This window comes from Anser anser (genome assembly GCF_964211835.1).
Source record: "Anser anser genome assembly, chromosome: 5".
In the NCBI taxonomy this organism is placed as follows: Eukaryota; Metazoa; Chordata; class Aves; order Anseriformes; family Anatidae; genus Anser; species Anser anser.
In genome coordinates, this window is record NC_139725.1 from 45,924,495 (window position 1) to 45,951,396 (window position 26,902).

Sequence of the window (26,902 nt, forward strand, 5' to 3'; positions counted from 1 at the left end):
TTGTTGTTGGCAGTCAGTAAATCCAGCGTGCCATCTCTTTGAGTCAGAGACTTTGTTTCCTGGGCCATGGTGATTTTTGTTATGTTCTCCATGTCCTCACTCAGACAACATGCACCGAACAGCAGCAAAGTCCCTGTCAAAAAGGTGGCGTATTGCCTTCAGTGGAGTAGAGCACATTTCAGCAGTAAAGATCCTGTTTTCATATAAATATTCTTCATTTAGAAAGTGGAACACACACACAGAATGCAGAAATAGTATGTTATGGGAAGCTTTTATTTATTTGTTTTTATGAGACCCTGAGGCACTTCTAGCTCTTCAAATTGTTATTAACCAGCAAGACCCTTTTACTTTCATATGCAGAAGTAAAGAGCTGTGTAGTTGTTTTTTTTTTTCTCCTATTATTTATTTTATTTTTAAACAAAGCAACCTAGAGAGATAAAGATTTGTTTCCTTCCTTTAGAGACCAATGGTTGTTTTCTACTCAGGTCACGCCAGAGATTGAGGGTAAAAAGAAAAAAAAAAGAATTTTTAATAGTGCTGAATTGACTATTTTTGTTCATTTTACAGTATCATGCTTCTCTGACATGTTTACTTTACAAATGCTTCAGCTCATGGCCATGACTTATTTTGAATGGTAAAGTATATAATTAATGTCAAGGTGAAAGGCGATTATGCTTGTGAACACTCCTCTATGCCCTCCAGAAACCACTTATGAAGCCAATTTAGGTCACACATGGTTCAGTCTCTCGGAAATCTTTCTTAGTAAAGCCCCGAGGCACTCTCTTTTACTGAGCAATTAACAGAAAGCCAGCTCCTTGTGCTATTGTGGGGAAATGATAATTTGTGGAGAAGGGGGAAGGACTGTCTAAGACACACAAATGTTTCTTCATATAGCTCTCTTGAAAGCTGAAAATGCAATTTAAATGGGCAGTTAAGGTAGAGAGCAACAAACGTCCAAAATGCCAGAATGAAAGTGCTTATTTGTTAAATACAGTATTTTGAGGCTTTCCATCACCTTCTGTTAAATTTTTCCTGGCTATTTGAACAGATGTTTCTGAAGAAACCCCCTCGGCAAGCCACGCTGCAAAGGAATAGTTCCCAGATCTTGGCATATCTGGATGTACTGCTGCACCCTGAAACCTCTGTGCAGGTATGTGCTGACAAGCTTAGAACAGCAAAATGGCAATGAGCATTAGACTCAGTTTTGCAGTTGTCATTTTTCAAAAGCCAGTTTGAGTCACCCTAATGATACGGTAGTTAGTTACTAAAACTTGGTTCTTGCCAGTGTAAACAGAAACAAGCTATATATGATAAGACTGTGCAATATCTGTGTGTAATAACCATGTCTTATCATGTGGTACTGGAGCATTTGTTATCAACTAAATACATTTGGATTTCAGCTTGGGTTTCTCAAGCTGGCCAGAGCGGACTTTTCCATGAAACATCTGCATGGTGTTTCTGCCAAAATGTGGATTTGTCAGTTATTAGCTGCTGAAGACTCTGGACAAAGAAAATTCCTAGTAGTACGCTTATTAGTCAGAATCAATTATATTAGTCTCATAATCAGACACAACTGAGTAAGTACCCCGCTTTTTAAACTCTTCAAGATGCAGATAAGTGCTGTGACTGAGCCAAGGCCTGATTGTTCACATTTAGTCATGGTACTGGTGTAGTCAGCATTCATGAGGAAAGAAACAAAGATTTACTGTAGTTGTGGGATTAATTATATTTCTGCTGTTTATTATGGTATCAATTTGTATGACAATTTCATTTGTATATAGGTATGTAAACCTATTCACACAAGATGACCAAAGCTTGCAGTCGAATAGGAGTTTGAAAGTCTGTGGTTACTCTTGTGTTATACACAGAGTTTAATTCGCTGAGGTTGTTGGGTACAAGGCAAAGCTGTTGCAACAGTGCCTAATGTCAGAAGGGAATACAATTCACTGTACTGATGTGATCAGAAGGACTGCAAAATAATTTGTGATTTATTTTTATTTATTAAAAAATAGGAATCCATTGGCCATGTAGAACAAAAGGCAGAGTTAAATACCCTCTACTAGAAGGCAGAAAACAGGAGTTGATTACTGTGAGCTGTTCCCTTTGGGCTTATCATTTACCTCTTGTGTCCCTCCCGAGCTCTCCTCTGAACACACAGCAGCAGTGGATGTCAGGCTGGGGCTCAGCAGGAGCCTTCACCCTGTCATGAAGTTGAGAAGCAGAAGTGGAGAGCTCTGGCGTCCTCCTGCACTGACTCCTCTAGCTGATCCCTGGTGCCAGCTCCCTTTGGCCTCTCTGCAGCAAAAAGGGGGCAGTGCTGGCCTCCCTCCCAGCGCGGCCGGAGGACTGTAACACATAGTACCTGTCATTGCTAGGTGCAGGTGGGCAGGTGACGTGGCTTTAGACTGTCTGAACTACTTTCTCTACGCAGCAGCTGCTCTGAAGTTCGGATGGTCAGTCTCACAGCCTGTGGCATAAGCAAGGTGGGAAAGTAAGGGTTGATTCATGAGATGCCAAGCTGGTAGTTTTCAGTGCAGTCTCCAGCTAGAAATACTGCCTGCGAAGCTTCCTTCTGCTAGTGGTGCAGAGGAGGTACCTAGATACAATAATATTGGATTGAAGGGTATTCATTAGTATCCTCTCATTGTTGATAATTGTCTTGTTAGGGGCCTCTTCACAATCAGAGGAACAGGGGAAGTGAAATTCCTCTTTCCATGGCACCTAATGTCCCCTTTAACTTAAGCTGCTTAAATATCTACCTATACTCTAACATCTTCCATACCACATTGCCCCAAGTACAGTTTACTTCTCTGGTGTTTGATCTCACGCTTCAGCACTGACTGGCTCTCTGATCCGTTTCCTCTGCAACCATCTCTGCTGCCTGCTACATTCTGCTTGTTACATCTAACACCCTCCCTCCCCCTTTTGCTTCTGAGCTCTCTCCTTATGCAAAACCCTTCTCTGAACTATTTTTGTGGCGCTGACAGGAAACGAACGAACAGTAATGAGGCAGTTAGATGGAGCTGACAGTTCAATTATTTATTTTTAAAGAACGCATATATTAAGACATTAAAACTGGATGGGCCAGATCCTCATCTGCTACTGCTCTTTTGTGCTGAGAGTACCTCTGAATTGTGCCGGAGGAATCTCTCTTAATATGTGCTTTTTGAAATAATGTTGATTTTTCGGTGTCTTCTAGCTTCTGCTGGTAAGATATTTTCTGGGTGCTGTTTCAACTTGAGTGATAATGAAGAAATCCTGTTGGCATCGATTCTGACCGCAGCACGGAGGGGGCTGCCCCAGCTGGTGCCTGCAGCGCTCAGCAGGGCGGTGCTGCCTGCTGTGCTGGGGCACCGTGCAGCACAGCAAGAGCGATTGGCCTGACTGCTCCTGCAACAGCAGCAAGTGGAGCCAATACCAAGGGTGTATGCAGCTTCTGGCTAGTGATGAAAAGTCAGCAGGCCGCTTGGTGTTGAAGTAGCGCGTCCCGGGCATGTTGTTCTGCCACTCCGAGCCCTTAACCAATTCACTGTGCTCCTCTGCAGAGTGTATTCTCCATGAAAGAGTCCTCTCTGCAGTGGAGATCATGCTAGTAATCTATCATTCAAAAGTTTTAATAGCAACAGAGTGCTATAATTGAAGAGACACATTTGTCTCTGTTCAAAATAATACACATGCTTATTATTTAGCCAGGGCCAGAACAAATTGTCCATAAAAGCACATATTTTAATAAATGTTCTCTCTTGTTTCAGCAGCATCCCAAGCAATCACAAGATAAAATTGCATGCATCCTTGGCATCTTCTAGTACTGAAATGCTGCATTCTCTGTGTTCTGGATAAAGCCTGCCTTAAGCCTGTCCTGACCTTGGACCAGAACACTTGTTGTCATTCCATCAGCTTTCAAAACCAGAGCTATTCGTCAGTTCTGCTTTTGACTTTGTCACTTAGTTTTCAGTCACTTCCTGTGAACTATAGGATGGCGAATGAAGAAATGACAAAACTTTTTATGAGGACACTGAGACCGGTCAGCACCTTTCTGAGTTGAAATCCCCTTACACATCTAATTTGAAGACAGCTGAGGAGCCAAAGCAATTTCTCTCATAAAACCGCTTGACAAAAGGAGTTCTAGGTGATTAAATCTGTCTGTAATATGCCTGTCCTTGTTTGTTTTCCTTTTTCTGTATAAGGAACAGAGAATCTTTTAGTAGGAGGCATCTGCTTGATGTGGTTAATGCTGTAATTCTGCACCTCTACCCACGTTGTATGCTTTGAAGCTGTGTTTCTGAATCTTTTAAAGTTCCCATTGATATATCGTTACTGTGGACATGTGAGGAAAAATCAGGACAGCATACAACTCAGGTAAACTTCCAAGCTTGTGTATGGGAAAGATTGTATTTTAAATTATCATTTATTTATTTATAAGTAGGGCAAGGAACTGCTTGCAGCTGAGCGTCTTCGTGCACCATAGGTTTCTAGTTCAAACGCAGCCCAGGTCACCAGTACTCGTTCAGTTCTTTTTGAGTTACTAGGAAGCAGGAGTACATACCACTGCCGGACCCCTGGCTGACACTGTCACCTGAGAGACAAGAGAGGTCAGGCATTGGCATGGGCTGCCCAGGGAGGTGGTGGGGTCACTGTCCCTGGGGATGTTTAAGGAAAGGTTGGACGTGGTGCTTAGGGACGTGGTTTAGTGGGTGACCCTGGTGGTAGGGGGATCGTTGGACCAAATGATCTTGGAGGTCTTTTCCAACCTTAATGATTCTATGATTCTGTAGAATAAACTGAAGGGTATGAACTCCTCTGTCACTCTCGTAGCTGGTCCCCTCTCACTAGACAGACAGAATCGGAGATGCTTGCATTGTACCCGGTTATACTTTACTTGACCAGTGGATGGAAGTGTTTAGTCCCCAGCTCCCCAGCTAGAACTATCAACCAAGCATGAAAGTGACTTTTTAAAATTTTAAGCCAATTTATAGCTCGCTGTGGTTTTAATTTTATTTGAAGACAATTATCAGTAGAAAGGTCGTCTGCATGCTTGGCTGACACCATGTCCGGGCTACATACACAGTAAGCTGAGTCTCTAGTATCAGCACTTTTAGGAGCTCGGATATACTCCATGTCAAGGATTTGTTCTTGGAACATAAAACTTCTCAGAGCCTGTTCATGACACTAGGCAAAGCAGATGCTGGCTGAATGGCATGAGACTATAGGGCATAGCTGCTGATCTGTTTTGCCTCTGTTGGGTATGGAATCGACTGTACCAGCCTGAGCAGCGATGGCTTCTCCTCTTGCTGTGCCCGCTTCCCCTACTGTTTCTGCTTCCCACGGTTAGGGTGTGCCCTGGGGTGAGAAGTTATGAGGTGGGGTTACAGCCAGGACTATTAGTTTTTCCAGTCTAGAAAGTTTATGCTCAGTCTGCTCTTGAATGGGTTGCTGCCAGGGTGCATTTTCAGGTTCCTCAGTGCTTTAGTTATGTTTTGTCAGGGAGAGCAGAGAACCAAGACTATAGCAATGCTGATGGGACACTATACAGCTGGTGATAAAACCTTAGCCTGACTTGTAACCCTGGGAATAGCCCCAAGCAAGGCCATGTGGGAAGCTGCAGAGCACTTTGACATTGGGTTGAATGTTACTACCAGAGGTCAGAGAAGTAAAACCTCCCTGTGCTGTCATTTGGTTAGGCTGTAATTCACTTCTCTCAAGGTATTGCACTCAGTTGCTCTGTGCTATTATATGCCATTGAAGCAGCTGGCTAAAGACAACCTTTTGTTTGGTTCATCGATCAGTTTGTATAGTGCTTTTAAGGCCATTACCATGTGTAAGTGAAGTAAATAATGTTAGGGTCATTGATCCTGATATCCACACAAGGATTTACAGGCTTCTGACTTCACTAGCTTTCTGTTCTGCCCACACTTTAAGTGCAACCACTGATAATCAGACAGCTGCTGATAATGAGAATTGAAGGGGATAAAAAAGGCTGATATGGAGAGGGAAGACAGAGTAGGGGTTTATTTGTTAAATGTAGAATACATTTTAAATTACCTAGATGTAAAATTTAGGAAGTTGTCCTACTTGTACCTTCCTACACTATCCATCTTAAAGGTATTGTCAGAGTGGGTGGTATATCACAAGTATGTGTTTGTATTTTCTTCTTCATTATTTGTTTTCTACTAAAGGGAAGCTGATATTTCTGCTTCCTTTTTTTCAAGATCTCTTGTATATGCTTATGAGTTCATTTTTCATCTTATCATAAACTGAACTTGCAAAGAAAAGATGTGCTAATACTATTTTTGAGTCAAATGAAAAATATTCAGATATGTTTCAAGAAACAAAGTCATATTTCAAGATGCCTTTAGACTAATTTAGTAGACAAAAGGAAGGAAATGAAGTGGACAGAGATGCAGAAATTCAGTTGCTGTTGGTTTTACCGTCACGTACCCAGTTCCTGCCAGCCTCAGCCTTTGATCCATACCCATGTGGGGCTGCATGGGCCTTCCCTCTGCAGAGGGAATTCAGGTAGTGTCAGAAGATGGCCACTGGTGCTGCTTATGGAGGAGGAACTTCTGTCCTCAGTGCCCTTTGCATCTGTCCTGATCACTTTTCTTCATGACACACCATCTCTGCAGAGTTTTGATTTGTTTCTGAGGTGATATCACATCAAGAAAAACAAATTGCCAATTATTTTAAAAGGGTGAATCTTTTATGTTTAGTTGCTGTTTTGTAAAGGCTGCTTGATGTTTCACTGTCCAAAATAACCCTCTGTGGGTCTTTTTGCCATTACACGCAGAGTCCTTCCCCCAAATCTGGGCTGTCAGAAGCTGTCAGAGCTGGGCTGTGTCTGTGTTATGAGAGGCTGTGAAAGTGACTTCTGTCAGCTCAGTGGTCCTGCAGCCACTTGGGTAATACTTGATCTTGCTTCCCTGATTTTTTCACTTCTTTTGAACCTTTGGTTCCAGTGGCATTTATGGGTATCTCAGGAACACAAAACTGAAGGGAAGGGAGGGGGGAAGCAATCAAGTTGACTTTCAGGTCACCAGTTTCACTATGTCAGAACCAAAAATAGAACAGGAAACATTGTTTTCAACTTTAACATGAAAAATTAAAATCCACTTGGCTGAGTCCATGGTATGGGGCTTTTTCTGTGTATGCTGTTTGTGTGTCATGAAATATTTACTGCTCAGAATGACCCAAATTCATTTTTTCAACCTGAAAAAAGATTCCAAGTGTGCTATTGTGTGCTTGCTCCCTCCTGGGCATGAAAAATTAACACCACATCACCTCAAGAGTTAAGAGGGGCATCGGATAAGGTATTTTTTCAACCAATCTGTTGCTACATGTTTTTTTGTCTATTTGAAATACACACAGACAATTCAGAAAAGAAAAGAATTGGAGCCAGAGCCCTCACTAGGCACAAGCAGGCCTGCAAAGTATCAGTCACATTGCCCAGCTCAGCCGTTCTGATCAGTGGCTGAAGCTGCCTTGTGACTTGCTCTGCCAAACGATGTGCTTCAAGCTTTCAGTTTTAAGTAGCTGCAAGAATATATAGGATGTTTCCTGGAGTTTTTGCAGCTTTGGGACAGACAGTAATAAATAAGTGAATGGGGGACTGCATGTGTATGTATGTGTGACATAAAAAATTAGGATAAGGTTGTGCTTGCTTTTTGCCAGAAGTTTCCCAAAAAGTTTTTACCCTCTCTCCACAATTAGCTAATAACTCAACTAACTCAAAACTTAATGCACTTGATAAGCCAGTTTAGTCTGCTCTAGAATCTTTAGCAACCCTATATATATATTTATATATATATGTATCTTTGTCCTACCCAGGGCTTGTAAAAAATAAAATGAGAAAATAGTGTGTGTCATCTTGCACTTAGAAGCTCTTCTACAACAGTAGGTTATTTTTTGTGCAGTAGGTTATTTTTTGAGCATAGCTCGATGTTACAGGACAGTGTGTAACATCCAGTATGTAGGAGTAAACAGTACAGAGCCAGCGTTCTCGGGCCAAGGGGCAGAGACATCCCTACCAATGGTGCAAGTCTTGAAACAGCTGATGAAAACAGCATGTCCCCTTCAGGTAGCATAATAATAATCAAACAAAATGAAAAAAAAAGTTAGAAAAAATGAAAATTGCTGCAACTACTATCTGAATGAAGGAGAAAATATCTTTTTCACCACAATTTTTACACATAATGCATTTAGACTACTAGAAATGCTTTTCCTATTAAATGACAAAGTTAGTCCAGTACTTGTTAAGCTTATGAGCTCTATCATGTGTTGGGATACAATATGGTATCCCCAGGTACAATAGGCTGCAACTTTACAGCCATGAAAGGGCAGATCAGTAAGACCATACGCAGGTTATACATCCTCATTTATTTTTCATTATTGATGCTATTTTGTATGTGTGTGACTTTACTTACCTGTGGGGCAGTAAAATGAGAGTTGTCAACTTAATGGCTAGTACCTGATTTCCTTAAGATTTCTGTCTTGTACATGATGCCAGGTTTCTAATGCTTCCTTGTAGATAAATTGACACCCTTCAGGGAAGGGTTTAACAGTAAGCCATTACTACTACTTGCTAATCACAGGTGCACTTTAAGGTTAACAGAACCTCATTTTGATTTTGTAAAGCTAATGCATTTATATTTATTTATTTATTTGTATTGTTTAATGCTCTTTTTTATTTTTCCCTTGAAGAAACTGAGTGCTTGCTGAAACACTGTCCACCCTCTGTTGTGCTATAGAAAGCTTTGGAGTATAAACACTTTTTTCCCTCTGCCTCTGAGTTTGGCTGGCTGGATTTACTGTGCCTCCAGTGCATCAGAAACCTTCCCCGCAGGCTTAGAGAGAAGAGGGACTTGGTTGTCTTTGTTATGTAAATGATGGGCAGAGACAATTGTTTTGTACAGCCAGAACCTAGCATGCTACAGGGATTTGCAGTATTTTCATTCAGGTATGTTTTGATGACTTCAGTCCCCAAACCCCTGTCCTCAAAAATGTGAAGGCAACATGAATATTACTGATATAAGGAAAAACCCTTAGTGCTAGAGACCCAGAAGACCAGACTTCCTGCACTGATGATTGGTGTGATCAGTCTGTAGCTGTACAGACTTTCTTTAGCTATAGTTCTCTTGGTTCAGGTCAACCTTTCCTTTGCAAAATCCCTTTTTGTTACAGTTCTGAGACTGTTGTAGCTGTGCCCCAGGAAAACACCTGCAGCATGGCAGCATTCTCTCGGCTGGGCTACAGGCTCTTGGCTCCATGCCTTTCACAGACATTATTTTCATTGATGCAGCTATGTTTGCGGAAGAAGTTACTAACCTCAGATATGCTCCTTTGCTCCTAGTACTCCTGCTGTTACTTCTAAAGTCAATTAACACTGTAAAGAAAACACTCCAGGACTTCCTTAGCTTTAGTGGAAGAAGAGCCCAACATAAGATAGACAGCATGCTGCTGTACACGCAGCCAATTCCCCACAGCCACATCAGGAGGAACCTCCTCTCCGAACTCTGTCAGCCTGAAGAGAAAACATCCATTTTGGAGCATAACCTTGCACTATCAAAATCCTCTGAAGTAGTTTCTGAAATTGCTCTTTCATTTGCTAATTCAAGTAATATCATCTAGATTAATTCAAACTATGGCTCATAATAATGTAAGTGATTTTGTCTGAGAAAATAAGGAAGCATTGAAGGCCTTAGCTGGCAGATCTGTAGATGTTTTTGCCTCCAGCAAATGATAAGGAAGACCACAGGAACCATCCCCTTCTACTGTGGGGATAGCTGGATCCAGCAGAAAGCTGTTGTGACCTTCAGTTCCTGATTTTTCAGGGAACAAAATTAATTTGGGGTCTCTTGGACCCAAACAGCATTGTTCTAGACTTCAATCACAGCAATCACTAAATCTAAGTTCTTGAACTCTCTGCAGGAGGATCTGGATAGGCTGGAGCGATGGGCTGAGGTCAACTGCATGAAGTTCAACAAGGCCAAGTGCCGGGTCCTGCACCTGGGCTGCAACAACCCCAAGCAGAGCTACAGGCTGGGAGATGAGTGGCTGGAAAGCTGCCTGGCCGAGAAGGACCTGGGAGTATTGGTGGATAGTCGGCTGAATATGAGCCAGCAGTGTGCTCAGGTGGCCAAGAAGGCCAACGGCATCCTGGCCTGTATAAGAAGCAGTGTGGCCAGCAGGTCTAGGGAAGTGATTGTGCCCCTGTACTCGGCTCTGGTGAGGCCGCACCTCGAGTACTGTGTTCAGTTTTGGGCCCCTCGCTACAGGAAGGACATGGACGTGCTCGAGCGAGTCCAGAGAAGGGCGACCAAGCTGGTGAGGGGTCTGGAGAACAAGTCTTACGAGGAGCGGCTGAGGGAGCTGGGCTTGTTCAGCCTGGAGAAGAGGAGGCTCAGGGGCGACCTCATCGCTCTCTACAGTTACCTGAAAGGAGGCTGTAGAGAGGTGGGGGTTGGTCTATTCTCCCACGTGCCTAGTGACAGGACGAGGGGGAATGGGCTAAAGTTGCGACAGGGGAGTTTTAGGTTGGATGTTAGGAAGTACTTCTTTACCGAAAGGGTTATTAAGCATTGGAACGGGCTGCCCAGGGAGGTGGTGGAGTCACCATCCCTGGAGGTCTTTAAAAGACGTTTAGATGTAGAGCTTAGGGATATGGTTTAGTGGAGTACTTAGTGTTAGGTCGGAGGTTGGACTCGATGATCTTGAGGTCTCTTCCAACCTAGAGAAATCTGTGAATCTGTGAATCTGTGAACAATGCTCAGCAAAGACTCACTTTGCCATGCGTCTTTCAGTTGGAATGGGGCAAACTTTGCAGTGTTTGTGAGAGCGTTTTGATTCTGGCCTCTTCTCTCTAATCCTGATGTCTAGCAGAGAGATTCTAGTTGTTAATTCTGCTTTGAAGCACAAACAGGTAGGCTGCAATGTCAGATCTCATTTTACCTTCTGAGTTTGTCACTGAACAACTCAGCATCCCTGAATTATTCACAACACAGAGTACTAGCATGTGTCGAGATCAGTAATCATCAGCCAAGCAAGAAAGAGATCCAGGCTGCTGTTGGTGGTTTTACACTGACAAGAGAGCCTGAATTTGAAAAATCAGACATTCTTGCTATTTTGTGTTCAGAACAATTCAACAAAAACGTAAAACATAGGTTTGAGCATCTAGGTGTTCTCTGGTTTCCCTATTTATCCCATTAAAAGAAAAAAAAAAACGTTTTCATAGCTTTACTAAGATTGGATTTCAACTGAAGCATTGTAAATGGTTCACTTTTGCACTGTAAATGCAAAATAACGTCACTGGTGGTATTAGAGTCTTTTGAGCTTTATGTAGATTCAGCAAAAGTTAAGTTCTTGTTCCAGCATTCTCCTGTCCTGTGGATAATTCTTGCAAAAACTAAAGTCTAAGGACCACAGCCTAGGTGGTCTTCAAGATTCAGTGCTCTGCTACTGTAGCAGGCCTCTCTAAACCAGTCTAACTTAATGCAGCTGTAAATTTTGTTTCTCTGGCAGGGTCTGTTGTGGCTCATCGCGAAACTATAAAATGATGGGAAATTTAGGTGATTCTTGAAAAAGGATTTGCCCTTTGGCTGAAGAAAAACAACTTAAAAATAGTTTGAAATCAGGAAATATTATTTTAACTGGGAATGTGGAAAAAGGAAAGTCCTACCAAAATGAGTTCTGATCATGCATAGCAGCCAGTCTTTCTCTGGGTTTATGGTCTGTGAACAATGTTTCCACTAGGCAGAGAGGATGAATCAATATTTGTAAATGCTGCGTCCTTTAGATGAGCCATGAGAAGGCCGAATAGCTTTTTCCACGGGAACAGATCTCCTCATCAATAATTAGAGTAAGAGCTGTAGTCAGGCAGTGAGGTTGGTAGTACACGGTGATCTCGTTCGTTGTGACAGAGTGGCTTGGGTTTATTTAATTCCCAAATGATCCTTATTTCCTTAAGGTGATAATGTGATTCCTGCTCTACAAAGTTGTGGCTGATGTGGCTGTGGGGATTCAGATGTGTGTACTGGCTCTGCAAGAGCGTATGAACTTTGTATGAGCCCTTTAGCACTAGAGTGAGGAAACCACAGCGGGTGTTCTTTAACACAGTGGTTGACCTTATAACGACCAGGACTGTCAGTGTCTCTTCTTTTCTGGTTTCAGTGCAGGTCTCGCTGGAATACAGAGAGGAATGAATGGGAGGGAAGAATGAGAAGTCGTCTTTGAAAAATAACAAAGCCCAGACCAACCAAAGAAACCCTTCCAATGTCATATTTCTCCTACAATGACAAGAAAAAGAGAGAAATCAATAGCTATAATTTAAAAAAATTGAGTGATTCTTGGGCTTTGGCAGAGTCATAAAAGTAGACAGATAGCAATGGAGAAAAATAGACTGGGAACTTTCATATCCCTTCAACAGTCTGGTAAATAGAGCTATTACATACAAGAGCTCCCTCCTACTGTTTGTTTGCCACATGCTATTGCCCCCCACATACTTGCTACCTCCCTTTTCTTTTGCACTTTACAAAATTTAAATGGATGTCATAATATGGAAAAAAAATCCTTTCTCAACTAATCAAGCTTTGCTATTTGTAGCCTGTAGTGTTATATTCCTTCTGGTGTTTTCCAGTCATTTTCACAGAATCTGTGGAAGAACAGTGCATTGGACTTAATTTGTTCTCCCCTCAGCCCCAGGTCAGTGCTCCTTTTCACCCTTCCCCTACCCTGCACTTCTGTACAGTCCTTCAGGACTTTATGTAATGGGAACGGGGGTGGGGTGCTGAAATACTATAAGCCCATATATTCCCATTTCAGGTCATGCTTATCTAGAAAAGAAAAATTTCAACTCAATACATTTTCAGCCTCTGTTATCAGTGCATACCTGCACAGAGAATATGATGTGCATAAAAGGAGGAGGTGGTTTAGTAAAAGCAATGCTGATGGGAAAGGAACAAAGCATGTAAGACCTGATGCAAAAACATATCATAAGCAGGTAATGAGGAGGCTGCTTTGTATGAAGAGAGCAGAATTCAAGTGCATAACATGATAGCTCTACAGTTTATGGCTTACTCTGCCTGAACTCAAAGGACTTGGTGTACTTTATGAGTTAATGAGTAAGGAAGTCTGGAACTTGCTGGGCAGATGAAACTATAGTAGTTACTGCTACTTATAATGAAATAAACTTTTATTAGGACTTCAGAGTTCTGCTTTACTGCAGCTTTCTTATTCTTTTGAGCATTTTTTCACATAGCATGTGAAGGCCTTCAAGAAATGCCTCATGTCTTAAGGTGGTGTAACAAGGGTAGAGGAGGAACACTTGATGCAAGGGACACAAGGTTAGGAAAAAAGAGTAGCTGTGTTGCATCCAGTCTAACAGGTTATAGTCACAACTGTGACAGTCCCAGTGAGAACGTGTGTGTGTGGAGTGGCCTAAACCAACCCTTCAACCATCCCATAGCTATGTAATGGAGTGGGAGAGGGGATGCTTGTTGGAACGTCTCTGTTGGTGCCTGAGAGAGAGCTGTAGGCAGGACACAGGCACACAGGCCTGCCATCTAGATTGCTCTAGTTTGCACAGAGGACTAGATGTTTGTTGCCTTTCCCTCTTTGTTTCTCTGCTTCTTGGCTTTCTCTGTATTAAGAATCAATAATTTGCCCAAATCACTTTTTCTCCTGAATGACCTTGGTAAGTTAAAGGCTGGCATTTGTCACCTGTAATCAAGCTAATGATCACTTCACAAATAATTTCTCTGACATTGATTGGAAGTAATCACAAAGTAAAATGTTTCACGATGCAAGTAGAGGGGACAGGAATGAACACTTCAGGGCATTGTCAGAAAATAAAGTTAGAACAAGGTTAGAAAACAGTTGATGCACACACATTGTAAAACATAGTTTTCTGTGGGGGGAGGTAATTTTCTTGCTTCTCTTTATCTCCCATTTTTTTTCTTCTTGCCAAAGGATGTAAAAAATAAAATGGGGGGGGGGGGGGTTCCAAGCTTTTTGTTTGTTTGTTTGTTTGTTTGTTTGTTTTTTGTATTTACCTTTTCTTAATTTCTGCAGTTTTGGAACAGTTACCCAGAGACAAAAGGAAGCTGTTAGTCTGCTCAAGGAATACAAATGGGACAAATGAATGGAGAGTAGGGGGGAAGCAAAACATTCCCCAGTAAATGAATGTGTCTGCCATACCAGTTCATAACAGCAAAAGTGGCTAATGTGTCCTCTTTGCCATAAGCAGAACTGAGGATTAATTCAATGCAAGGGTTTATTACGGAAACACAAGGTACTGAATGCTTTCTAAGTGGCTCTTAAGTTTAGTGATGGGATGCAACTCTGTTCAGAGTAATGGGGAGTTAAAGGGCATTTTATCTTGAGGCTGTTAATGAAGGATGCCAGTAGTGGATATGGTACTCGTTGCAAAGGATTGGAGTACTGAGCTACAATGCTAAAAAGGTTTCTGCTGTTAGAAATGATTGACACTAGGATCTAGGCACTCATGGCTCCAGCAGACTGTGCCAGTACTTATGGCAGTACTCCTGAGCTGTATGCATCATGGGTTCAATATTTTTTGTTACCTGTTGGTTTCTGGTGTGTGAATGAAAGTATTTTACCTGCTGATGCAGGAGCATTTTGGAGAAAACATGAGAGTTTGAACTGAGTTCAAAGAGAGGTTAAAAAGTAAAGAAAATGCAGCATTTTGAATTCAAGGAAATATAATGGACTTAACTAAGACTAAGAATAAATGAAATAGAAAATATGCTTAAAGTGATAAGACAGGAGAATGTGGGGCTTACTGCCTTAATTCCTTGGAACTTGTAGTTTCTCAGTGTCTGTTCTGGACCATGCAGAGGGGCCAGGGTCTTTATCTGATTGTTCCAAAAAGATGTAAATAATGCTGTATATCTTAGATCTGGGAGATGAAAAATATTCAAGGCAGCAGTATGTCTAATATAGGTGAACTAATTTGTTATTCTGCTCAGAAACTCTTTGTTCCAGAATCAAAATGATGGATCAAAAAACGTAGTTGTTTACTAACGGGCTTAGAAGGGCTTTATTCTTTAACAGAATGGGAATTATTTGCTGTAGGTGAGCTGGAGAATATATTCACATGTATTCCTGGGGCGGTACATTTTTTTTAATGAGTGATCATAAACTCGTCTTTCAAATGTCATGTTTAAAAGTCTGCTCTTACCACGAATAAACTAGTATGTGGCTTGGTGATTTCTGCTGTATTCTGTTGATTTTAAACACATGGTCTCTGCTCTGTCCTTAGGGAAAAATATGGTGGTGGTGGTGATAGTGATGCCTGTCAGAAATAGCAGTCTGCACTAAGGCAGCCTCTTTATGGACTGTAATGCTGTCCACAGTCCCTGTGATTATGAATGCTATAGTTCTCTAGGGTATATATGGCTCCAATATGATGGGGTTAGAGAACCGGACAGATGCAGCTGTGCCATGTGATAGAGGAGGGCTTTACTGCACTAGCTGTCCATCTCCCTGTGTCACTCTCTGTATACTCCCAGTATCCCCCTCTGCTACATGCATCAGAGCTCCTGAAGGCTTTCAGGGGGGTAGTATTATTTAAGCACATCTAAAATGCATTGGGTGAATTACAGAGCATATTATCTCCTCTGATTATAGATGGAATTGAACCTATTAGCTTGTATGTAGATGCTTGCAGGGTAAAGTCTATAAAGACTGGATAAACAAACACTATTACTGAAGCGGAGGGGACCATCCATCTATTCATGCCTCATTTTGGCATTTGTACCACGCTCACCACCAAAGCCAATAGGCTGCATCTGAAGACTTGCGAGGTTTATGCGAGGAAATAGCATTTGCTTGACTACAGACCATTACACATATGGGTTGCATTTCATCAGCCTGGTGTAAAATTGAATTTTAGCTCAATCATGGAAAATCATAACACAGCAGAGCTGGGACAGAGCTCAGGATGACTTGTGGTCAGTCCCCCTGCCCAGTGAAGAGCTGACATTATGGGTATACCCGATGGGCTTGTGCCGCTGTTATCAGTGCCCAGAGCAGGCTGGCCACCAGTTCTGTGGCAAGTTCCATGGATACGCTACTACCTGGTAAGGCAGCCTTCATGGTCTCTAAATGACAAACCAGTTACACGTAAATGAGATAATAAATACTAAATTCATCTGAAATATGAATATTTAACCAGTTGTGAAGAAAATGCTTTTAGGTCTTACCTGTTTATGTTGATTTAAAATTGTGCAAGCAGAAGGGTAGAGGAGAAACAGTAGGAGCAGGAACGCTTACTAAGAAGTTTTGCAAAGGAAAAGGGCTCCGGTGATCTTCCAGGAAGGTAAGGAGCTCAAGAGTTTTACCACCTATACTGTGTGGAAAATGATCACCCAGTGAGGAAGGTGGGTGATCAGAGGATCTACTCTCTTCCTTTTTTCCAATGTGTGTGGAAAGTTGGCTGTGGCACCTGTGAATCTCTGTCATTGATTGCGGAGAGTAAGGGGAGTCCAAAATCCACAGCACGTAGAATAAAACCTTGTTTTCCTCCAATTTGGAATCCTGATTTAGAACTTTAGGAGTTGGCCCCATAACTAGAAGGTGAATTAACAATATAAAGCTTTATAACAATAAATGAATGGGCTTGAATAGAAGAATTGTGTGGCTGGGAGCATTTTGATTTGCAGTGCCTGATACTTGAGGTTCATTTTGTCAGACACAGGTTTCCACTCTGCCTAATATGCTACTTTCCCATTTCTAGTATTCTTCAGGCATGGTTGAAGTAAGATTAAATTCTTCCCGTTCTTCTACTGGTGGTAGTTTTATTCTTTCTTGTTATGTATAACAAAGCAGGAGGATGGAGTGAAAAAGTAAGCAAGATTTTAGTCTTTCCAGCACGATCCTGCATTGTGCCAGTTGCATTGCTTCTCAGTGCTTCAGTTTCTCCAGCTACAAAATCACTCTAATTGCGTTTAGCAACCTGGCATAATGGTATGAGCTTGTTTCATGAAAGAAGTACGTGAGTATTAAATGCAGATTATTATAAAACTTCTGCTGATAAGTGGAGGGGAGATTGTAAAGAGCATGCTAGATAGGATAGGATGGTGGCATTAATAGGACATATTTTCAAGATTGCTTTCCAGTTGTTTATGCTACTGGGTTATACCAGAAGGAAGTCTATCCATTTGGAATTTGTTTATTTTAAAAGGAAAAAAAATCAGTTGCTGAGTTCACCGTGTGGCACTGTTGTGCATCCCCGTCTGGTGGGAAGCTCCCATAACCAGCACGGATGATCATGGAGCAGGGATGAAATGCGGTTCAGGGCAGCCCTGGTACTTTCCAGAATGGAGACTAGGACCACCTTCAACCCATGTTTTGCTGTTGCAGCTTAATAGAAGCACCTTTTGGGGTCTTTGGACTTGGGTAACTTTCTAACTGCAGCAGCTGAGCCATCTCAAAGGAGAATGGCCGTTAAGAATCCCTGAGGAGAAGCGAGTACTAAGCTGACGGGTTGGTGCTCCATGGAAATGCATCTTTTTTTTCAGAGAGCTGAACTCATTGGTACTGGTGCATTTAGAGTAGAATATTGCAGAAGTGGGAGTGCAAAACCGAGAGAACACACAAGAACATTTTAAAAGTCTAATTGTCCAAGCAAAAAATGCTTAAGGTGTAAGAGACAGGACTCATAAGTATTTGTGGCATTACTTTTAATTGCTTTTGTAAGAAGCATTTTTAACTTGCTGGCAAACATTTGGAAAACTCAGTCCAGGGGGAAAAGAGATTTCTGTGTGTGGCTATTTTTATTGATATTGCATAATGCACAAAACCATTTGTCCCCTGAATAGAACTTTGTAATTAAAACAAATTAGAAAGTAGCTGAGAGATTTTTATGGAGAAAAAGTATATATATGGATTGGTTGGCTTTCCAAACATGAGATTTTTTTTTTTTGTAGTTTCTTTATAATAGCTGAATTTCCCTTTAGGGGTTTACAGTGCAGGGTATACAATTATTTACGGGATATTGGAGTATGATAAATAGAGCATTCTGGCATTAAAAAAAACACCCAAAGGAATCTCAAGATTTATATTGCATCTGTCTGCCTTGCATTAACCCTGACCTTCGTTATGAAACTCAGAATAATTAGAAATACAAAAGAAGTTATACTGGTTATATATAGGTATATTAGCATAAGCGTGTTTAATCTGATATCCAGAGATTACATATCTTGTTCTATTTTTTTTCACAGCTACCCTTTATGCAGGCATTGTAAATGTTCAATTTCTACTTCATAAATCCCGTACTAGGACACAGACACATAGAGTAGGAATGTATCACCAGGGTCAGTGAGTCCAGTCCTCCACAACTCTAATAGACCTTTAGTCTAAAAAAAGTCTGGGGAGCAGCCCTGCCTCAAGCCAGTGCACTTCACAACAGCCTACAGAAACTCTAGTTCCGGGGGAGGCCAAAAGCTGTAACCCTGACGAGCTCCCAGTACCCGAGCGTTCTGCTTTGTCAGAGAAATATGAACGATACCACCCATGGTAACAGTTCCTTCCTCGTAATTTAAAACAAGTCTGGCCACTTGAATTTTTTTTACAAGAACCATTAAAAGTGTTGAAATTTATTTCTATAAACACTCTTTAAAATCTTTTGAAAATGTTTTTAATGAGGTCATTTTGCTACCTTGTCAACGTTCTCGGGATGAGCTGTCTGCAGCGCTCTCCCTACACCCTTCCTACATCTTTATGGGTTAGGGAACCTTTGAGCTGGCCTTTTCCACACTTCTTAGATCTAGCATAGCCAGCCTGATCCACTCCGTGTGAGCTTTACATTTCATTTGTTCTGCACGTTCCCAGCTGTTCCATCTGTATCTCAGATACTTGCCGCACAGCTCCCGTGGCCTCTCCCCTTCCTTGTCTTTGATGTTGTGTAACAGGCAGTTGGCTCTGTGCTCTGCTGGCCAGAGACACCGGCACCTGTGGCCATGGTGAAGGAGGGGAGCTGTGGGGCTTCATTCCACAGCTGTGGGTGAATATTCCAGCCTGGGATCACCGGGGAAGGTGCACTCTTTGCTGCTGCTTAATGCTTTGCCCTCCCCACCCTAACATGATGCCATACACAGATCGCAGATGTATTCCAGATGCATACCCAGGGCATGAGGGAAGTCTTGCATGCCAGTAACAAAACAGGTCTAAGTGTCTGCAGAACCCCATGAATGAGCTCATTTGAAGTGGCTATGATTTTGGATCCTTACCCTCCAGCTGCTGAGGGAGGTACACGCCTGCAAAGGTTTATCTTTGCTTTGCAGGCACAAAAGCCATGTCACAGGGCTGTCTTTTGTAACCAATTTTTACACTAATAACTGCTTTTTCTTGTACTGTCACCTTGGTTTGATTATTATTTTTTTTTTTTACTTTTTTTTTTTTTTGAGGAGAGGCAGTACCTAGTGTTTGGACACAAAGGTTATTTTTTTTTTAAGCTGACTGTTTTTCAGTGAGCTTGTGAGTGTGTGAATGTTATGCGTGCATGTATTCTTTCTCTGCTTAACCAGAGGACACGGCACTGGAGAGGGACAGAAACATTTTTCTTTCTTTGGAAGACAAAGCATGATAGAAAGGTCAGCACTGGAAACATACATTCCCTTCATTAGACTTGCTTCATATTGTCTGCACAGCCACTTCTGGAGCCACTATTAATTGGTAGATATTGTTCTGTACATTTTAATATCAGGGTGAATGTTTTGCTGTGTGGAACTTTTAGAAATCATAAAATCTAATGATGCTAAAAAAAAAAGCCTCAACTGTCAACAGCCTCATTATACACCAAGCCAACTGAATGAACAAATATGTGAGTAGAATAAAGAGGCAGGATTAATGCCTAGAAATGCACTGGCATTCAGAACAAAGCAAAATACAATTCAAACAGAAGATTGCTGAAGCTCTTGGAACTTATTTTAAAAATACAAAGCCAAGAAAATGTATAGTTAAATGCTAAAAAGCAGGCTAAAACCACCAGATATTTCTGAAAAACAGCACTCCACTCCCACGCTAACATTAAACACTAAATTTGTTAATCTGCGAATTTTCTTTGAATGCATAGAGCTCGTAGCGTGTGGGAGGCAATGTTTCCTGCTGAAGTTCTGCACCTATTCTGAGTGTGCTATTGCATTAATTCCTTCAAGTTTATGGTTTTCCACTGCAACCCATTCTGTAATATCCAGAGGCCCATGTACTTCCACAGATTAGACGAGATCTGAGTAGCACCAGAATTCTAAGCTGAGTAACAACATGAGGAGAATTTAAAGCCAAAATCATGACTAGTGTTAAATGACTGAAGTACGTCCGCTGGGTAGAATTTGTAACGAGACAATACAGGTCTCGGCTACATGGTTTTCAGGACCATCTCCTGCCTCCTCTTTGGTGTCTCATTAGCTGCAGGGACAAAGCGCCGTGCTGCTTCAGAGAGCAGGACCCAGGCTTAGGGCGTCCCTCTCCTTGTGCACAGCTTCAGCGTCCAGATCACAGGCATTAGCGGGCTGCTACAGCCTGTAGGCCGTGAGTCTTAGCCTTATCTGTGTTAAAAAATAGCACTGCTTTAATGTGATTAGGCATTTGAGGGCACTTCTATACATACAAATAAAACCTATGATCTTGGCCTGTTCTCTGTCCTGTACTTTGCTGGGTCCTTCTGAGGGATGTCTCTTCACGTCCTGAAACAGGGTGGGTCCTTAGCAATGCTGCTAACATCCCCGGCCTCCGTTCACTGTTGCTATACTGAGTTATCATGAAAAATCAAGCTAAAGATATATGAATCTTAAATAAAGCCCAATTTATTTTGTAATGTCCTCCTCCTTCCTAATCTTTCCTTTCCTTTTTTTTTTTTTTTTTTTGGGACTGGGAGTCCCAACTCTCATCAGGAGAAATGGAGCAGAGAGACTTAAGAGTGATGTGAGGGAAGACTGGAACTGGTTTCATTATTGATTAGATATGGTTCAGATAAGAAATTCCTCAGCATGGATTACATGTGTCTGGGAGGAGGTTAGCAACGTCTACAAAACAAAGCATTAAGAAGACTGTATGTCATCCCTGTTTAGAAGAGTTTGGGTGGCTGACTACACAGTCTGGGGGTTTTGCTTACACAAATGAAAGGAACACCCTTCTATGTCTGTTAGCTCATGCACAGACTTTTTAAGGTGGTTCTGCTACAAAGAAAAAGAAAACAGCAACATATTGGTGGTTTTCTGTTTTTAATTTTTTGTAATCCCCATTACAGGGCAGAACCTGCTTTAGCATCTTCTGTTGTTTAAATATAGAGCATCATCTCTCATGGGGATGACTAATCACAGGACGCTTGATCAGGTGTTCAGGTTCAGTATTTTGGTCCTTATAAAGTCTTTCTGGTACACTCTAATAAATGTGAAAGCTGAACCATTCCTGAGAGGGAGGCATTTCTCACACACCATAAGGAATTGGTCTTATTAAAGTGGGATTTATTTACTTCTACCTTTGTGACTTGTGTTGTGAGTTTGGATGAGTTACTCAGCCTCTTCACACTTCACTTTCCATATATAAAATCAGCATGGCTAACTTTGTATGCTAGAAGGTTGTCAAGTGAATACTAGTGATGCTGTTGGGAATCTTGTGGCATTAACTGAGCTCCAAAATCTGATGTTAAACATTTTTTCTTCACTTTCGGCCTACCTCATATTTTTAAACTATGAGATCTTCTAGGATTGTCAGAAATGTTTAATGACCTACATAGAACAAGACACATTAATGTATTGCAGGGAAAGCAGAGGAAGCTTTGAATGTCTTTCTCTCTGTGTTTGTTTATAATGTGATCTGTCTATTAAATTTTCCTATGCACACACCAAAAATCTGACATGCATGCATCTAAAACTCCGCTCTCTCAGTTCTGCCACTTTGCCATTGCAGTCAGTCACAGTTTTCTCACTGATTCCTGGCACAGCAGGAGAAAAGGTTTCTCCTCCATGGAGAGGAGCTGTGGAACCAACCAGTGCCTGCCTTGTGTAAGGAAGGAGTCTGTTCCTGTAAGCCCCTAAGGGCATCTGCTCTCTCTGGTGATCCCCTCTCATCCCTCCCTGTCTTTTATCTCCTCTCAGGGGAGAGCTTCTTTCACAAGCCATTTGTTCACAGAAGGCACCTCAGCTGCCAGCCCTTAATGCTCGCACCAAGAGGAGATTTGTTGGTGCGAAATACATGCAAAATGTAGCAGGCATTATAAAATATTGAACAAATCTTCATGAGAGACAGGCACAGAGAATTTCCCTCTATTTCTCAATTCCTTAGTTCTTTCTCCTTGCTTCTGGCTCATCTAGTTTCGTGGTAACACAAAGTTACTTCCTTATTTTATTGCATTATTTACACTTTCAGATCTTTGGAGGAATTACTATCGATGCCTGGATTTAATTAGCACAGGACTTGGTAACAGCTTAATAAAACCTAAATTACTAGCTACTCATTCTTTCTGGAGATATATTAAGATTTATTAGCAATGTCTCTAAAATTAATTAGTTTAAAACTGATACTTTTCAGAATTAAACTGGGAAACTTTGTTTTGTTTATTTTTAGGGTATAATTTTGTTGAGTATGTTTTGTACTTGAATTAAACTGTCTTATTCAGAAACATATTTTCATTACATACCATTATACATTTATTGATAAGAATACTCTCAAAGAAATCCCATATTCTTTCCTGGAATCAAATGAATGTCTGTGAAAGATGAATTATGTTTCCAGAATGATTGCAAACAAGAAGGAAAAAGGGAGCTCAAATTGATTTTTATAATCAAATTTCATTAAAAATAAGGAATGATGATAACTCATTCTGTACCATAGTGAAATTAATTTCTGCTGTAACGGTGGGAATCACAATAATCTTGTTTTGTTGGGAATATCCCAAAGGATGAATTTGTTCTTAGGTAAATACTGTAAATCTTTTGAATTATGAAGGCCTTTACCTAGATTTGCTATGGCCAGTGCTACCTTATTATACCTTTTTGAGTTCTACCTTGTATTCCACAGTAGCCAGCAGCCCTTTTGTCTCTGTAATATCAGCTGTTAAGACTAGTCTTTGATGTATATTTGCAAAACTTTCCTCAAACTTTTGTCTTGCCTCTCCCATCCATTCCTTCCATTTAGGTTTTAAAACTAGAGATGTTGAATTAGTGGCATCCAGCTATTTCATCTTCCTCCCTGTCATCTCTTCCTCCTACTTTTTGCTAGCAGAAGCAAACAACCGAATGGTTTCCTTTTTGTTTATTCCTTCTTTTTTTCCTTCTCAGTGGCATTTCAAGACTTCTGAAAGACCTTCAAGACTTCTGAAACGCTGTGCTGTCAAAAAGGAGTATAGAAAAGTGATAAGAAAGCAATGAAAGAAAATCTGATCATTGTTTAATCTATTGCATTCAATTGCAAATAGGAGTACAAGAAAAATGTGAGAAGGGGAGGGAAGCTGCAGACCATGAAATTCTGTTGAAGCATATTTTGTTAGTTTCTGATGGCAAGCTGGGCAGGGAATTTTGTCTTTTAAGGTTATGATTGGGGAATTCTTCACACAAATACTTGTGATGTTCCCACTGACCTGCCCCTTCCCCCTTGTTGTAAATTAGGACTCCATATTATGTTTTAGCCTTTCCAGAGGTTCAGTGAAACAGAGAATAGAACCCCAAAGGCCTCATTTTTACTCTCAGTTGTTATATAGGAATTGCTGATGTGTGTGAAATGCTAGCTCTTCTATCAAGCTAGGAAATCTCCTGGGCAGGGGAGAGCATATATTAAGTTTTAACCCATGGGGAGCATGGGTAATGGACTACGACAGTGATTCACCATTAGAAGCAACCACTTACCCATATCTGCTACTGCAGATAGCAAAAATATGAATAGCAATGCAATCAGGTTTCTGGGCACTCTGTCTTCCTGATATTATTCATTAAATACAGTGTATTTTCTCTGAATTGGTCAATTACTGCTGTTAACAAATGGTTTACTAGCACATTAACCTGCGTTAATAGAAAGTCTTGTCTGTTAACTACTGGAGATAACCAATTCCTCAAGCTTTACAGTGATTTCATTAATCAATCTATGCAATAACATGTACAATTTTTTTGACTGAAAGAATGGAGAGGATTTTCATAGACCTGATTGTGAGAAGTATCTGTCAGTATGTGCTCTGTAGGAGCCCCTATGCAAGAACAGAGAAAAAAGTTATTGTAGGAGAGGAGGAGAGAAGAGTGAAGTCTGTGCTTTCCATTGCCCTAACCATCAGACAGCCACAAGTATGCTGAGTAGGAAAAGCCAAGCCATACAATTCATGATGCAATGAGAAGAGAGACTGTGAATATGGCATAGGTTGTGAAAATTAATACTCAAAGCCAGCTAGAGCCACACGGTTGCTTTTGTGGAGGTGCCAAGCAATGTATATATAACCTCTTTCTCAGCACTCCAGAAAGAAACTTCAAATCCATTCCCACCTAGTTAGTAAAGTGAGATACAGTAATAGGAGGAGGAGATGATCTGTAGGCCTCATTTGAATAATATTTCCCTTCTCTCCAAAGGATTTTTTGAGTCTGTCACAGAGTCAAGTGATTATGCAGATAGTTATGAAAATATTCTCATGAATATAAAGTCACTGCCTAGATGAAGATGCTGAGCAGACCTTGTGAAGCCAAGGGCAGTAGTCTGTGATGGAGGACATCACAGACTGTTGCAAATTTGCAACAAATTGTACTGTGCAATTTGAATTGCTCAGGTGCTGTGGCAAGGTTTTGGTCTACTGGTTGTGCTGGGTGAAGGGAAGGATTCCTTGTATTTTACATTCACATTGCCCATTTACACACTTCTGGCAGAGAATAGATTTTAGGCTGGAAATTTTAAGAGTGCCCAAGTGATTTTAGATAATGAGCTCAAAATTTGGCCTCCTGAGTCATTCATATGTCTTTAAAACTCCCAGAGGGAACCCCATTCTGTAAGTTTCCATAAGTAATGGTGTTTTCTTTAGTATTTCCTGAGTGAAGTATTTCTCATCTGCTTCTTCTTGTTGCTTTGGATGGTACTTAGCAACTAACTATTCCTCACTAGCCTAGACCAATTGACTTGTTAAACTTAATCTCAATGAAATAAAAATGTGAGCTCATTAATTACTAAACCTGACCCTACTGCTAATTGCCATACTTAGCAAAGGGTTAAGTGTCATGCTATTTTACTTTCATAGCTGGCTGTAGTTTTCTTGCTTGGACTCATTAGCACCAACTGCCTTTGAAAATGCCTTTCGGTTAATATAATTTTCGTATATTTCTTCACCCTCCAATTATGTTGGAAAGGATCTTGATCAGGAAAAAATTGTGTTTGATGAGAACTGTGGAATCAGGAACCATCACATAACTCATCACAGCTTATTTTCCAGCAAAGATTTTTTGCATTAACTTTCAATCTAATTATATTAATAATTAAACTAGACAAGAATTTTAGTGTGTTTAATGATGTTATTAAATGGTGTTTCTGCTGTACTTACTAGGTGTGGAACTTGAAAACACATGGGCAGTTTTTCAAGTCATAGGTGGGTCACAGCTGCAACTGATGCTGAATGAAATTGCTTAGAAGTTGAGATGACAGTGGAAAACAAATTAATATTTGAAAGTATTTTCAGGGACTTAAGGACTTTGATTTTGTATATTTTTTGGACCTGGAATATTCTGCCTTCTACACACATTTCAGTGTCTCCAACACAGAGAAGTTGCACGTGGTATTCTATCAGAACAAATTTCATCCAATTCAGCTATTGTAGGAGTTGGCCCTGTGGTCTTTTTGTTAAGCCTAACAGCATATTATGTGACCAACTAATTATTCAGCAGTATTCTTTACTTGGTCAACATTCAGAACTGGAGCACCCTTCTGTCGTGCTTCTTCTCTGATCGGGTCCTTCTAAGAGTCCTTTGGTATGTCTTCTGTTATTCTGCATATTACCGTTGAACAGTAGAGCTGTTGAATTTGCATCCACTCTAATATGTAAGATCTCTGATAACTTTCAGGTGTGCTACTATTTTTGTGCATCAGCACAGAAGCTGTGTTGTAAGGAATTCAGAGATGATCCAACACTGACAGGGATATGATTTATATTTTATCTAAATAGGTACCTATTTATTGCAGGGTTCCCAAATGGGATGAGAAATAACCTCCTTTAAGGAGCTGTTGAGCCCTCAGTTATATGAAGTCTTCAGAGAATCTTAAGTCTTAAGAATCATCAAACTAAATGTAGTAGAAGGAAACATATTTGTGCATCATGACGACCTGAAAACCCTCTCTAGTTACGATTCTTCCGTAGAACTTCTGCATTTGTCTCCTTACATCCCTGTTTTTCTCTTTGCTAACAGAGGCAGAGCAGCATGGCTATGTCAAAAAACAAAACAAAACAAACAAAAAAACACACAAAAAACATTCCCTGTTTGAAATGACGATGGAGGTCGAACACCCTTTTTTACAGCATCATGAAGCAGTCAGAAGCATCATGCAGCCCTTCAGTGTAGCAGTTTAACTGTGATAGGATGGAGGAGATAGGAAGCAGCATTATTTCAGTGAAGGGAGATATACATCTAAGAAAACATAATGATTTTTTTATCTTTTAAGTTTGGAGCCTCTGAGTTGGAATTGAGGCCTCTAGAAACTGAAGATTTAAGAAAAGAATCAAATATCAATATATGCATCATAAAATCATAAGACAGTAAAAATGCAAAGTACAGAATAACTTTTATTCAAGCTGTGTTGCCAGTCAATCTATTCAGAACACAGATCATTTTAAATGCACTTCATTCTTTTGAGGGGAATATTCCCATTTTTGAACTCTCTGGAACAATGTGCCTTTCTGAATTTGGGTTTTTAGCAATTTCCAGCAGTCATT

At 40.8% G+C, this 26,902-nt stretch overlaps 1 long non-coding RNA gene across 1 annotated transcript in view; it reads left to right on the forward strand.

The window, feature by feature from the left end:
• The first annotated feature begins 680 nt into the window (after nucleotides 1–680).
• LOC310899984 overlaps nucleotides 681–26,902 on the forward strand; it is a 105,865-nt gene continuing 79,643 nt past the window's right edge. The window contains exons 1-2 of the long non-coding RNA XR_014584753.1: nucleotides 681–1,150; nucleotides 3,756–4,129. This is a non-coding gene — a long non-coding RNA (uncharacterized lncRNA). The remainder of the gene's footprint in view (nucleotides 1,151–3,755; nucleotides 4,130–26,902) is intronic.